This window comes from Microtus oregoni, unplaced genomic scaffold, assembly GCF_018167655.1.
Source record: "Microtus oregoni isolate MIOR12 unplaced genomic scaffold, Mior012 000002F_ref0000024, whole genome shotgun sequence".
In the NCBI taxonomy this organism is placed as follows: domain Eukaryota; kingdom Metazoa; phylum Chordata; class Mammalia; order Rodentia; family Cricetidae; genus Microtus; species Microtus oregoni.
The window spans coordinates 74,587,216-74,593,579 of NW_024543061.1; positions in this window are offsets into that span (position 1 = coordinate 74,587,216).

Genomic DNA, 6,364 nt, shown 5'->3' on the forward strand with positions numbered 1-6,364 from the left:
TCCTATGATACACTCCAGCTCCTATGCTGACTCTCCTGACTGTCCATCCCTCCCCCAACTGTCCATCCCTCTTCTGACTGTCCATCCCTCCCCGACTGGCCATCCCTCCCTGACTGTCAATCCCTCTTCTGACTGTCCATCCCTCTTCTGACTGTCCATCCCTCCCCGACTGTCAATCCCTCTTCCTACTGTCCATCCCTCTTCTGACTGTTTATCCCTCCCTCAACTGTCCATCCCTCTTCTGACTGTTTATCCCTCCCTCAACTATCCATCCCTCTTCTGACTGTTTATCCCTCCCTCAAATGTCCATCCCTCTTCTAACTGTTTATCCCTCCCTCAACTATCCATCCCTCTTCTGACCGTATATCCCTCCCTCAACTGTCCATCCCTCTTCTGACTGTTTATCCCTCCTTCAACTGTCCATCCCTCTTCTAACTGTTTATCCCTCCTTCAACTGTCCATCCCTCTTCTGACTGTCAATCCCTCTCCCGACTGGTCATCTCTCTTCTGACTGTTCATCCCTTCCCCCACTGTCCATCTCTTCCCCAACTGTCCATCCCTTCCCCGATTGTCCATTCTTTCCCCACAAAGATCTTTAGTCACCAACAGACACTCAGACCCACCCAGCGTGTCTTCTACTGCCAAGATGTCATCTTCCACTTCAAGAATCTGGGTGGTAAATAGGGTGTGTTAGGAAGAACAGCAGGAGGGTTATCCAGCAAGAAACTCACTCCAGAGCTGACACAGCGATTCACGTCTCAGAGTACTCTACAGTATTTCCTCTGAAGATCTGGCTTTCTTCAGGCATTCGGCTGATCAGGTGAGGCCCACTCACAGCAGGCAGGGCAATCTGCTTCACTTAAACCTCATCCACTTAAAAGTCATTCTCATCCCAAAATGTATTCCCAGAAACACCCTGAATAATGTTTGGTGAAACAGTTGGATACTTTGACCGGGGAAGGTTGACACATAAAATTAGGTATCACTGGGGTACCTTTTTATCAAGCACGAGGAGTATTAGCTTTCTAATACTGTTTTAGAAAGGATTTAAAGAAAGTGTAAACAGCAGATGCCTCTATGATTCAGGCTAATATTTGGGTCTTTATGGTAGTGAGATAGCAAGGCAATAGTGTTATCTTGCAAAATGAGATTCCATCCCAAGAAAAGACAGGGAGTTTTCAAATTTCCACATACAAAGGGGCTTAATAAACATTTGAACAATTAAATGTCTCAGATAGGGTCAGATTGAATTAAAATGGTTAAGTAAATATGCAGGCCCAATTGAGTATGGAGTGACTCACTACAATCTCCCTTGTCACTCAAGAATGAGGTCCCCAGGCACAGACACTCCATTCATCAGGGTGATAAATGCCAGGTGCCACATGGTTAATAGATAACTCTGTCACTCAGCTTTGGGCTTGGTCCTGATCGTCCCTTTGTGAGATCCTGCTGCCTTTCAGTCACAGAGGACAATTTCACAGGAGCCTTGAAGAAGACGCATGTGAGATGAAAGTGTGCTGTGCAGGGCTTCACACTCCACAACACAGGCAGGACTCTTCTGTGTCTGCTAGGAAAAGCCAGAACATACCAACAAAGAGACAGAACATAGCAACACGCAGACAGAACATAGCAACACGCAGACAGAACATACCAACATGCAGACTCAACATGGACATCATATGGTAGGCACAGCCTCAGTCTTCAAGTGAATTGCATCCACAAGAACATACCAACATAGAGACATAACATACCAATATGTAGACAGAGCATACCAACATAAAGACAGAACATAGCAACACACAGACAGAACATACCAACATACAGACAGAACATACCAACATGCAGACAGAACATACCAACATGCAGACTCAACATGGACATCATACGGTAGGCACAGCCTCAGTCTTCAAGTGAATTGCATCCACAAGAACATACCAACATAGAGACAGAACATACCAACACACAGACAGAACATACCAACATGCAGACAAAATGTTCCCGTGAGTTTGAGACAGCCCCGTTCTGGGGCACAGAGGGGATGTGAACAGTGCTGGGAAGAAGGGTGGAAGGAAGGAGGCTTGTGGTGTAGTGCTATGGCTTGTTAGATCAATTGGCAATTAGAAAGGGAACACCCTCCCCACACAGCACACAGGGGTGAGGACATGGAGCCCATGGGGAGATGATTTCCTACCTTATTTCTCTAGGAGTCACAGAGGGGCCCACATTTGGGGCAGAGGTGTGACAGTTCAGACACGTGTTGGTAAACTCCTAGACATAGGTGCCATATACACCTGCTGGGGACATAGAAAAAGAATCCCTGTCTCCCCCAGCTTCCAGTCTAGACTGGGGATAGATACAATATCTTACATACTTGTATAGATGAAATACTTACATAGAGTAATAGGAGGTTGGGGGCGGGCTTGGGGGAGGACGCTAAAGGACATGGGGCACTATTACCTCAGGGAGGGTAGAAGGACTTTTGATTTTTCCGTTTTTCATGACCCTCTCCCACCTCAGGAGCAATGGACGAGCTGTGCATTGTGTTGTTTTGAGACAGGACCTTACTGTGCAGCCCAGACTAGACTATGACATGCAGTCTGTAGTCTCCTGCAGGGTGGGATTACTGGTGTGTGCCATTCTGCTTAACTCAATACAGACATCGTATGGTAGGCCCAGCCTCAGTCTTCAGGTGAATTGTATCCGCAAGACCCTACAAAGTGACCTGAAATTCAAGGATGACTGGCCAAGTGGCGGGTGGAAGACATTGCTGTGATAAGAGCTAAATACGGACTGTTGAGTTTCAAAGGACTTGAAAATGGCTTGGTCCTGACCAGGAGTGGTGCTCATGACTGCAGTCCCAACAGCATGAAAGCAGAGGCAGAAGCCACAAGTTTGAAGCCAGCCTGGTCTATGTGGTTGAGTTTCAAGCCAACAAGGGCTACATAAACAAGACCATGCCTTAAAACTCTCTCTCAGCCAAAAACAAAAACAAAAAGCAAACAACCTCCCCCAACTCCCCCAAACCAGAAAACCCTCCAAAAAACCAACAGCAACAATAAGAAAACAGAACTATCTCTCTTACCGTCTAGGCTAAAGGGTTTTGGTAATCTAGATTGGAAATTCAATGTATTTTCAGTGGGGTGGAATTTAGTTTAAGTACCAGACTCTCTGGTCACTCTTCCAAGCTCTCATGAAAAGCTGACTGGATCTGACTGAGGGAGGGTGGGTGTGGGTCTCTCGTTAGAAGTCATAGCTTGATTACAGCAAGGAAATAGAGTGTTTAGTGTTCCATTAAATATGGGTGAGCACAGCTTTCAGAGACACCCTGTCCGGATTGAGCTATCTCCCCTCTCATCCCTTTGGTGCTGTAATTTGGATGTTCTGAGACTGCGACTTCCTAGCTGCCTCCCTTGTATTTGCACAAGGATCGCTTATATTTGTATTTTTTAGACTTGTTTGAACTGCATCAAATCCTCAGTATTTATAGGCTTTGGGACATTATGAAATCTTGCTATTTTTAATTCAACTTCACTACTTTTTTTTTCTCTTCCGAAATGCTGACATTTAGCACATATATATTTATGTTTTTTCCTGAGACAGTGTCTCATGTAGCCTAGGATGGCTTCCAGTTCACTACATAGCTAAGGATAGACTACTGGTCCTCCTGCCTCTACCGCCTGAGTACTGGGATTGCTGTCTAGAGTCAACCACTTTTAGCTCTTGTATTTCCAATTTTTAAGGTGAGTCAAAAATTGTACCTGTTTTGAATATTTTGCAATACGTTTTGAGATAACTAGTTACGGCAACACTAAGTTGGAGAGTTACAGGGCTTGCTTTGTTGAGTAAACTGGATGACATTAATAAATCTGACATTTAGTCATCCTGTCTTAAAAAACACTCAAACCATTTGGGCAGATTTCTTCGCATGATCCGCACTCCAGAATGCATATCAGCAGAGCATACCAGAAATGACTACTAATATCTTTCCCTGGGGTAATTTAGATTCTGCCCATCTCATTGTGTTTAAGACTTGTCAGAGCCTCTGGAGAGGGAGAGAAAAGCTGCATGCAGACAATTATTAATTGTTTGGTGTAAGCTCGTTCCAGCCACCTGTTCCCTGACCTTGGCCTGAGCCTCTCCTTCCCCAGCCCTGCTTGTCCTGACTCAGGAGGCTGCTCGGTGCAGCCAGCTCCACTACCATTCCGTGGTCTCTTAGCTCTCAGGGATCCTCCCTAGACAGGCCCCTTTCTTCCACCTCTCCAACCTTTCTCCCCCCAGATGTGTTCTCCTGAGGACCAAATATGCTGATGCTCTTCATGTCTTAAGCAAAAAAAGAAACGAGAGAAAAACTTGCATCCTTCTACCTTAAGGCTCGACTTCTTGTCAGCTCTGCTGCTTCCACTGGGCCCTGTCCTGTGTGTGGTGGAGCAGGGTGGGGGCACAGATGGAGGCCTACATCTCATATGTTTAAGTATATTAAGACCAGAATCCGATTAACAGTGCTCGGGGTCCTTGGACTTTAAGAAAGAAAGGGTTCCCCAGCGAGAGCACAGCTGTGGGTCTCTGGCTCCAAGTTCATCTTCATTGTTCATATCCCTGCTCCGTTGTTGAGCTTTGGGGACTTTGGGAGCCTGTGAGCGCATGCTTTTAGTCCCGTCTTCACCCTCCTCCTCTCCAAGGACTGTTCCACGGTTGGTTGTCTTCTAGCTGGAAGTGTGCTCACTGTGTCCTTGGTATATCTGCTGCTTCCTAGATCAAGGAAAGGGCCTAGCAGTGAGTGTGGTGAGTGGTGACTGGGCAGGGAGCTTGGGATCTTAGATACTCAGAACATAGGAAGGAGGCGGCAGGTAGAAGATACACACGGGCCTTTGACTTGACTCCTGGGACTTCTTGTTCTTGGGAGGTTGTGGCTAGAGGGTTGGGAAGAGTCCAGGAAGTTCATTCTATGAACTCATTGCCTGCTGGACTCCTGGGTTTCAGTATCTATCTTCCGTGTGCTTCTGCCCCAGCAAATAAATGATCTCTCTCTCATAAATAAATATATATGTTTATTTCTCTCTCCCTTTCTGAGACAGGGTCTCACTTTGTAGCCCTGGTTGAATTTTCTCTGTTGACCAAAGGCTGGTCTTGAACTCACTGACAGCCACCTGCTTCCTAAGTGCTGAGATTAAGGGCACACATCACCTTACCTAGCACGATTCGATTGGCCTCTTAAGAGTTGACCAACAGTAGCTTTCTTTCACATTCAGTGAATATTCCCAGGCTTTAGCTTTGGCCCCCTTCTAAGTCTTCTACCCAGTTTATCTCTGTGTTCTGCACAGGGATTGCTTAAAGTTTATATAGCTAATCATTATTTATCTTGTAATGGATCCACCGGCTGCATATTCAGGTCAACTGTCTGCATCCAGGCCTTTGTGAACCACCAATTCAGCTGGACCAATTAGATTCTTCTTTCCCTTCTTCTGTCTCAGGAACGGACTGACAAGCCAGAGAGCCAAGTGTCCCACAGGACTCCTCCTTGTCCCCTCATTCTTCCCATCTGATTAACAATTGGTTGCCATTGATTCTAGTTCCAAGAATTTTTATATGCATCCCCTTCTTTCCATTCTCTTTGCTATTATGACAATGGCTCAGGTTTAAAACAACAGTTGTTTAAAGTGGCCGAACATCTCTGAACCCACTGCCGTAAGTTGTTTCCCACTAGTCTGCAAAACATCCCTTAACATGAAAATATGGCTGGGCCAGTCACCTGATTTTAATGCTTCATAGTTCCCTTCATATTATTCAGGATAAACATCTACAGTGCCATCTGCCCCCGTGCCCACTGTACCTATGAGTCTCCGTGTTCTTTCTACGACTGTGGCAATGATCATAGCACCTAGGGGGAGAGAAGGCTCTGTTTGACTTACACATCTCAGGGCCAGCACTGAGGGGTGTCAGGTAAGGGACCAAGGAACCTGGAGATGGGATCTGAAGCAGAGACCTTGGAGGGCTGCTGCTTCAAGCTTGTTCCTCATTGCTTGCTCAGCTTACTTTTTTTCTCACTATCTGGTCTATCTGCCCAGAGGCAGCACTGCCCACAGTGGTCTAGGCTTCTACACATCAACTCATTAATCAAGAAAATGCCCTACAAACTCGCCTGCAGGCCAATGCCATGGGGGCATTTCTCAGCTGAGGTCCCCTCTTCTCAGGTGACCTTAGCTTATATCAAGTTCATAGAAAACCTATCTGGCACAGATCTTGAGGTAAAACACCCATGTTTTATGTGGTGGTGCATCCTCATGGGTAGTTCCTTTTCCCCCTGAAGGTCCTCTGCGATCTGACATCTGCCTCCAGTTCTTCTAGCCTCTACACATTCATTATG